Source organism: Euprymna scolopes, unplaced genomic scaffold, assembly GCF_053919585.1.
Source record: "Euprymna scolopes isolate OS-2025 unplaced genomic scaffold, ASM5391958v1 sca764, whole genome shotgun sequence".
In the NCBI taxonomy this organism is placed as follows: domain Eukaryota; kingdom Metazoa; phylum Mollusca; class Cephalopoda; order Sepiida; family Sepiolidae; genus Euprymna; species Euprymna scolopes.
In genome coordinates this window covers 879-10,000 of record NW_027633840.1, presented here as the reverse complement: position 1 = coordinate 10,000, position 9,122 = coordinate 879, and the positions used below count along the sequence as shown (strand labels likewise).

General features: G+C 59.3%; 2 non-coding genes and 1 pseudogene across 2 annotated transcripts in view; all 3 read right to left on the bottom strand.

The window, feature by feature from the left end:
- LOC145276211 (large subunit ribosomal RNA) overlaps positions 1-2,754 on the bottom strand; it is a 5,721-nt gene extending 2,967 nt beyond the window's left edge. Inside the window, exon 1 of the ribosomal RNA XR_013867902.1 lies at positions 1-2,754. This exon is cut by the window's left edge and continues 2,967 nt beyond it. This is a non-coding gene — a ribosomal RNA (large subunit ribosomal RNA).
- Positions 2,755-3,352: 598 nt separating this feature from the next.
- Positions 3,353-3,510, bottom strand: LOC145276210 (5.8S ribosomal RNA). Its single transcript, XR_013867901.1, has one exon. It is a non-coding gene; the product is annotated as a 5.8S ribosomal RNA (ribosomal RNA).
- Positions 3,511-3,905: 395 nt separating this feature from the next.
- LOC145276214 (small subunit ribosomal RNA) lies at positions 3,906-6,277 on the bottom strand (annotated as a pseudogene).
- Positions 6,278-9,122: the final 2,845 nt, after the last annotated feature.

Below are 9,122 nucleotides of genomic sequence, written 5' to 3'. Positions count from 1 at the left end.
CGCCCGCGTCTTAGGACCGACTGACCCGTGCTCGACCGCCGTTGGCACGGAACCCTTCTCCACTTCGGTCTTCGAAGGTCTCGTTCGAATATTTGCTACTACCACCGAGATCTGCACCCGCGGTCGGCTCCACCCGGGCTCGCGCCCTAGGCTTCCGTGCTCGCCGCGGCGCCCTCCTACTCGTCGCGGCATCGTTTCGGCGCGAAAGTTCATCGCTCCTCGCCGCGACGGTCCGGCATCGGTCCGTCGCTCCAGCGCCATCCATTTTCGGGGCCGGTCGATTCGGCAGGTGAGTTGTTACACACTCCTTAGCGGATTCCGACTTCCGTGGCCACCGTCCTGCTGTCTATATCGACCGACACCCTTTCGGGGATCTCATGGGCGTCGCGTTAGGCACCTTAGCCGGACGTTTGGTTCATCCCACAGCGCCAGTTCTGCTTACCAAAAGTGGCCCACTTGGCACTCGCATTCGAGGTGACCAACCGCCCAGCGAAGCGTGCTGGCGGCGGCGGCCGGATGGGTCGGCTCCGTCGTTCGGGAGAGTCGGCCCGTTCCACCCGTTCCGAGTTCGAGAGTAGGTCGAGGCCGTGAACGGCCCCGGGGCCTCCAATCGTTCGCTTTACCGGATGGAATTGCGACGATCGAGCGCCAGCTATCCTGAGGGAAACTTCGGAGGGAACCAGCTACTAGACGGCTCGATTGGTCTTTCGCCCCTACACCCGGTTCCGACGATCGATTTGCACGTCAGAGGCGCTTCGGACTTCCACCAGAGTTTCCTCTGGCTTCATCCCGACCGGGCGTGGATCGCCATCTTTCGGGTCCCTGGTCGCTCGCTACGCCAGAGTCGGCCGAGTCGTACTCGGAAAAAGGGGAAACCGACCCGGGGGTGATGCGCCCGCGCGCAGCGCCTAAACTCGACGACAAAATAGGACTAGTTCAAGCCGCGGGATCTCACCGATGGGCGGAAGGAGGATATGGAAGCTGGCGCCCGGCAATTCCCCTTTTTGGATGATGCGCCGGTCCCCTCTCGGGGAGGAGGGAAAAACAACCGCACGTCAGCCACGAGCCTTCCCTCTCCTATCTCTCTCGGGAAGAGAGAAAAAAGGAAAAGTTGCGGGCACCGCAGCAGCGACGGCGGAAGGCCGAAAACGCCGCGCCGGCGGGATCGGGCACGGCTCGGAGGCGGGTGAGGCGAGGAGAAGACGACGGCACGAGACCGACGACACCCCCCGACGACCCCCGGACGACTTTGCCACGACACCTCTCCCGATCGACGCCCTCCTACACGCTCTCTCGCTTTCGCTTCGCCTTCGGGGTTAGTCAGAGGTGGCCCCTACGACTCGCGAACGGCCAGGACTCCTCGGTCCGTGTTTCAAGACGGGTCGGGTGGGTTGCCGATGCACGTCGCTGACCCGGGGTGGCGGGCGGCTCGAGTAAAAAAGCGTCGCCGAGCGACCTCTCCGGAAACGGAAACGGGCGCGGGCGGGGTTGCCCCCGACAAGAACCCGAAACGTCGGCGAGGTGCGTGACGGCGAGGCCGCGCCAGTCCTATCCCGCCTCTCATCGCGCACGCGCCCGAGACGGTGGGGCGCCTAAGGAGCGACACACAGAGTGCGTCGCCCGCACGCGACTTCCGGCGGGATCAAAACGGACCGGCTCGCCACGTGTAACGGATCGTGTCAGATTTCCTCCGTTCCCGGCAGAAAGGGGCAGTTACGTTCGCGGGCCCGACGGCCGGTGGCCCCCGACTTCACAAGGTGGGAAGACGGGGGTTTTCAGGGTGATGAAACGCCTGCCGCCTACGGAAAAAAACCCGCGTGTTCGACCTGCACGCCGGGAACGGGTCGCGACGACGGACCGGAGGGGAAGTGCGTCCGGTGCCGGCCGCGCGGAGGTCGCGCCGAAGCGCCCGCGCCATGATTACGCCGAGCGATGATGAAGGGGACGGGTGCAGCGGAGTCGCGCGCGGAGGGAGCAGGAGGAAAGAAGAAGCGGCGGCGACGGATGCGGCGGGTTAGGGCCCGGCGGCAGCAGCGATCGAGAGGACGAGTCCCCTCCGTCGCAGCCAACCGACGCAGCCACCTACCGACGCCGCGGTCGTCACCACGTTTCCCTTCCCGCTATCCACGCGGCCCGTCTCCTTCGTCGGCGACGCGGGCACAAAAGCTGGAACCGCGGGGAACGAGTCCCCCGCGGACACGACGAACGACGACCTGTGCCGCGACGGCCTCTCTTTCAAGAACACACATCGAGTTTGGGCTCGAGCCTAGGCAGCACCGGACTGAGTCCCCCCGCGATCGCGGTGAGCGGTCCCACCCGTTTACCCCTGGGCGGTTTCACGTTCTCTTGAACTCTCTCTCCAAAGTTCTTTTCAACTTTCCCTCACGGTACTTGTCGACTATCGGACTCGTCCCGGTATTTAGCCTTGGATGGAGCTTACCACCCGATTTGGGCTGCGTTCCCAAGCAACCCGACTCTCGGATCGAAGGCCGTCGCTCGCCGTCCGCACCGAATGGGCCTGGCACCCGCCGCGGGCGGCCCCGATCGAGGGAACTCCGAACTATGCGAGACGAAAACGAACGGCTGCCTTCGACCCATGCGCCACACGTCCCGAAGCCTTTTACTTGCGACGGGATTCGGCGTTGGGCTTCTCCCGGTTCACTCGCCGTTACTAAGGGAATCCCGGTTGGTTTCTTTTCCTCCGCTTAGCGATATGCTTAAGTTCAGCGGGTCGTCTCGTCCGAGCCGAGGGCGGCGGTTTTTAGTAGAGTGTGGTGTTTGGAGGAGAGGAATCTCGATCGGTACCCTCCGTGTGACGACGGCTGGCCGATATAGCGCCCGTCCGACCGAAAATGAAGAAGCCAACAATTAAAAAAAAGCCTGGGTCCTCCCCATCCGACGTTGCGTTGCCTACGACGCGGCCACCTTTTTACGGTGCGACGGCCGTGCTCGTCGCGCTGCTCGAGGCGTCGCTGAGAGACACCTTCATGAGGCAGAGAGCGAGACGAGCAGGCGGCGCTTACGTCGGCAGTCGGTTAGGTCGGTGCTTTTTTTTTGTTTTGTTCTCCCTTCGGCTGCTTTCGGACAGACTCCTCCTGCTCCTCCTCCACAGTGTTTCTTCACGCGGTCGAAAAGGGAAAAGACTCCGCGGTCTGCCAGCGGGAGACGAAGGAGGAGGCCGGAGAGGGTTTTAAAAAAAAAAAAGACATTGAAAGGAGTCAATTCTTTTTTTATTTTTCTTCCCCCTCGTCACTCGCTCCTGCGACGTCCCGGTTACCACCGTGCCGAGGACCGGGCGGGCACGGGGACGGCAAGATGTCGTTTCGTTAACGGAGAAAGACATGTAACGTTCCGCCTCTCGACCGGACGTGGCCCCGAGACAAGGGATCTCGGGGCCGCAATGTGCGTTCGAGGTGTCGATGTTCACTGAGTCCTGCAATTCGCATCAGTTCTCGCGGCTGGCCGCGCTCTTCATCGACGGACGAGCCGAGTGATCCCCCGTCCAGGGTTCAGCACTTGGGTTTTTTTATATTAGTTTTTGTTTATATAGATTTAGTAGTGTGCGAGGAGGTCTGTGCGAGGAGGCGTGACGGCATTGCAATGTCGCGAGTAGTTTGTTTTTAGCTAGCGGCGGTGGCACAGCGGCTGCAAAAAAACAAAAAACGATAAAGCGGCGACAAGGCAAAGAAGAAGCGGCCATCACTTGCGGTGGGCGAAAAAACAAACAGGTGGTAAGACGCGGAAGCAAGCAAGAAGAGCTGGGGCTTTAAAAACCTCCGCGTCACCACAAATCTATCTCTCGCTCCGCCTTTTATAGGTTTGTTTGCGCGCATTCGAGGCGTTGACGCCGACAGACAGAGGAGGTAGGCCGGAAAACAACAAACCAGTCTCGAACGGGAAAACGGTAATGATCCTTCCGCAGGTTCACCTACGGAAACCTTGTTACGACTTTTACTTCCTCTAAACGATCGGGTTCGGTCGTCTTCTCCAGGCATCGAACGCCGAGGCGTAGATGCACGAGTGTCGTGACGGACACGTCGCGCACTGCCCGGCGGCGTCGTCGGCCAGATCCGAGGACCTCACCGGACCGTTCGATCGGTAGTAGCGACGGGCGGTGTGTACAAAGGGCAGGGACGTGATCGACGCGGGCTGTTGACCCGCGCCTACCGGGAATTCCTCGTTCACGGGGTTGGTTACAGGCCCCGATCCCTATCACGGGAGGTGGTTCAGAGGTTTCCCAACCCTCTCGGGCCGGGGCGAAGTCCCCGCTGATACCTCCAGTGTAGCGCGCGTGCGGCCCCGGACATCTAAGGGCATCACAGACCTGTTATCGCTCCGCCTCGTGTGGCTTTCTGCCACCCGTCCCTCTAAGAAGTGCGTGAGAAAACCGACCCGGACCCGAGCGCCACGGAGGACGCCGAGCCCGCCGTAAAAATCACTGACATCGGCGCACTAGTTAGCAGGCCGGAGTCTCGTTCGTTATCGGAATCAACCAGACGGATCGCTCCACCAACTAAGAACGGCCATGCACCACCACCCACCGAATCGAGAAAGAGCTATCGATCTGTCAATCCTACCGGTGTCCGGACCGGGTGAGTTTTCCCGTGTTGAGTCAAATTAAGCCGCAGGCTCCACTCCTGGTGGTGCCCTTCCGTCAATTCCTTTAAGTTTCAGCTTTGCAACCATACTCCCCCCGGAACCGAACTCTGGTTTCCCGCAGGCTACCCGCCGGGTCATGGAAGCGAACGCCGGCGGATCGCCGGTCGGCATCGTTTACGGTCGGAACTACGACGGTATCTGATCGTCTTCGAACCTCCGACTTTCGCTCTTGATCGAGGAAAACGTGCTTGCCACACGCCATCGCTGCAGTTCGTCTTGCGACGATCCAAGAATTTCACCTCTAACGTCGCAATACGAGTGGCCCCGACCGCTCCCTTCGATCATTGCCTCGCCGTAGACGGAGACCGACAGACGTAGACGAGGCCCTCTTCCATCATTCCATGCTTATCGTATGCAAGCTTGAACAGCCCGCTCTGAGCACTCTAATTTTTTCAAAGTGAACGTACCGGCCGCCGCGGACACTCGGTTAAGAGCACCCTTGGAGGAGAAACCGCCGACCGCAACACGCGCGCAGACAAGACACGAAGCAGGGACTCGGAGCGGACCGGGGGGTTCAAAAAAAAAGAGGAACGCGCGGAAAGGGAGAGGGAGAGAAGCGCGGGGGTCAGAGTGCGGGGATGCGAATGAACGCACCCAAACACACACACGTAGCACCCCCCCGTTAGACTACTCCCGGAACCGAACCGACGACCACTTGTTTTTTTTTTCCCGGATCCCGATCACGACCTCCTCGTCCACCTCGCCGGCAGGACCGCGTGGCGGGTATGCTAGCGGTTGACACCGGCGGAAAGGGCCGGGAATGCGAACGGACGACCAAAGTCAACGACGGACGATGGCGCCGCCGCCCCGGGGCCGCTTGCGCGACCACGAACCCGAGTTCGGACTACGAGCTTTTTAACCGCAACAACTTTAATATACGCTACCGGAGCTGGAATTACCGCGGCTGCTGGCACCAGACTTGCCCTCCGGTTGGTCCTCGTTAACGGATTTGAAGTGTACTCATTCCGATCGCGGGGCCTCGACAGAGTCCCGCGTCGTTATTTTTCGTCACTACCTCCCCGTGCCGGGAGTGGGTAATTTGCGCGCCTGCTGCCTTCCTTGGATGTGGTAGCCGTTTCGCATGCTCCCTCTCCGGAATCGAACCCCGATTCCCCGTTACCCGTAGTAACCACGGTAGGCACTTAACCGACCGTCGACAGTTGATAGGGCGGACCCTCGAGAGACCCGTCGCCGGGCGTGAAAGCTCGTGCGATCGACCAGTGAGTTATCCAGAGTCACCAAAGCGGAGCGCGCCGCCCTATGAGCCCCGCCACCGAACGGACCCGCGAGCGGGAACGCCGACGACGGGAGGACGGAATGACGCGCATCGGTCTCAGTCTAATATGTAGCGCCGCGACCCGGAACGGCCGACGCGGGTGCCAGCGCGCGAGGCGTGGCGACGACGGCGCGCCGACCGATCGCGGCCTGTGTCACATGTATTAGCTCTAGAATTGCCACAGTTATCCATCGCCTCCGAGGAGGAATACGGTCCCGAGGATTAGGTCCGGTTCCTGAGCCAATTCGCGGTTTCGCCCGTTCTAATGCGTGGCGTGAACTTACACTTGCATGGCTTAAGCTTTGAGACAAGCATATGACTACTGGCAGGATCAACCAGGTATCGTTGGAATTTGGGACTTTGTTTCGACAGAACGACAGACCGACCGACCGACCGACCGACATAAGACAGACAACTACAACGACGGGCACGTGTTTATTTATTTTTCGAGGGGGTTCGCCGTCAGAAGAAGCGCGCTGCCCGCGCTGATGGCCTCTTTTTTGTTTCTCCCCTGACTTGGACCGAGACCGAGACTCAAAGAACGAAAGCGACCAACGTCGACAACAACAACGACAACGGCACCCTTGACAGCGATACATACGACAAACGACAAGCAGCACGACGGCAGTGCACACGGACATCGAGGGTCAAGGTGCAGACTGAACTCGCCGAGGTCGTCGTCATCGTGGTCGCCATCGATTCCGTCTCGTCGTCGTCGTCGTCAACGTCCACGTCACAGCCGGCCGAGAAGAGAGAACAGACGACAGCGTCGACAACAACAACATCGACAACGGCACCCTTGACAGCGATACATACGACAAACGACAAACAGCACGACGGCAGTGCACACGGACATCGGAGGTCAAGGTGCAGACTGGAATCGTCGAGGTCGTCGTCATCGTGGTCGCCATCGATGCCGTCTCGTCGTCGTCGTCGTCGTCTTCGTCGTCGTCGTCGTCATCAACGTACCAACCGACCGAGACGAGAGAGCAAGCAACAACGTCGACAACAACAACGACAACGGCACCCTTGACAGCGATACATACGACAAACGACAAACAGCACGACGGCAGTGCACACGGACATCGGAGGTCAAGGTGCAGACTGAACTCGTCGAGGTCGTCGTCATCGTGGTCGCCATCGATGCCGTCTCGTCGTCGTCGTCGTCTCCGTCGTCGTCGTCGTCGTCGCCAACGTCAACGTCAACATCACAGCCGTCATCGGGGAGGAGCTGGACCAGGGCAGCGGCGGCGTAAATTTTCCCGTCACCTTCGTCGTCGCCTTCGTCGACCGACCGACCGACCGGCGTCGTGTTCGTGCTCGGAAAACCGAGGAGAGACAACGTGCACATGGCGCGTTCTCGCAAGCGGCTCCTCGGTCCGATTTTTTTGGGCGGCTTTTTCGAGCTTTTTTTTTTTTTTCTCACCCTTTCGTCCGTGCGACGGCGAACGTTAGGGGAAAAAAAAAAAAAAAAAAAAAAACGACAACAACGCGGCGGACCGGGCGAACAACATCGTCGACACACACGACATTGACGACCGGTCCCCCTTTTCACAATCGCATCGAGATAAAAACGAACGAGTCCGATTCGAGCACCGAGTCGCGAGCGGGAGGACTGTCGGTGCAAGTATCGATCACTGACGTGAGCGCTTCGCCGGACAGAGGATGGCTCATCCGGCAGCCGTGCAAATCGACGGTATGGGAAGAACGAACAAGAAGAGCAACGACTTGATCGGCGGCTTGGGAACTGCGGACGGTGAAAACGGGTTAATCGACTGCGACCACGACTGCTCGATCGATCTTCTTTGGCGCTAACAAAGGTGGAGGTGGCGCAAGAAGGGACTAGCGCTATCACCGTCCACGTATCAGAAGATGCGGCGGCAGACGTCGACGCTTATGCGTTGTCGGACGAGAAGTCGCTGCAGCACGTGTACCGCGAGCGGGACGTCCAAGGTTTTGCCAGACGGAAAGAAATCGGGTGTCAGCGAACGTTCACACGGCTGTGAGATCGGACGCTGACAGGAGTAGGAGGCGGCAGGCAGGCGGCGGTTACGGCGGCGGCGCCTGCTGCTGCTCATCCTCCTGTTTGCTGCGGCGACTTCCAGGACGGGAGAGCATCGAACAACGTACGTATTGGTTACAAGGGGATCAGGATCTACATAGTGCATCCCCCGCGGCTATTTTTGTTTGTTTGTTCGCTCGTTCGTTAATTCGTTCGTTCGTTCGTTCGTTCGTTACAATGTACGTTTTTCCGTTCGACGGCGGCAGAGAGCGGCGGCGTTTCTCCCTAATCCGGAGGATTTATCGGTCGCACAGCGATGGGTCGTTCGGCCGATCATCGAAAGATTCGCAGGTAGTGGTTGAATGGCAGAACGGCAGCAACAACAGCGGCGGCTGAGAGCGGCGAACGCTGAGGCGGAAGCAGAAGCTGCAGCAAACGTATCGGCTAAACATGGTGGACATAGATATGGCTGACGACGCGGGTACCACGACGACTATGGAACCAGGAAAAGGAGCCGTTAGTTGTTCCAACATATCGTTCGACACGTCGAGCAGCCCTAGGTCCACGGAGAAGCACACACACGTACCACGTATTATAACCTAACGACGATGAGCGGGCGCACGGTTGGCAGGAACGAAGGCGGCGGATCAAAACAAGTTGGAGCGCGGCGACAGCGATAACGGTGACAGCCCTAGGCGGCGGAGATGCCACTTTCTGACGCCTTTGCGACAAGCCCGTAGAGACGTTCCGGACCACCACGAGGCAAAGAGTCGCTGCTCCGACGAACCGACACACCAAAGTGTGCTTCCTACCGAACATGTTTTATAAAACTTTCAAACTGGAAAACCCCAGAAATGGTGTTGGTATTCGTCCAGACCCACCTCCGACACCTGAAAATGGTGGTCAAAAAAAACGTCGATTATACGAAGCGACATTTCTGGTCGGCGATTTTCCAGTTTTACGCCCTACTGCCACATGGGGATGTCGGTAGGCGTCGCAAAGTGCCTTCTCGACGCCTAGGCACACCAGGACTTTGTCATTTTTTTCCCCCTCGACATTCCTGGTCCGGTCTATTCCGATTTTACACCTACCGCCATGTGGGGGTGGCAGTAGGCGTCGAAAAGTGCCTTCTCGACCGCTAGCGACACCACTACTTTATCGAGCTCTGGAGGCCCGCACACCGAC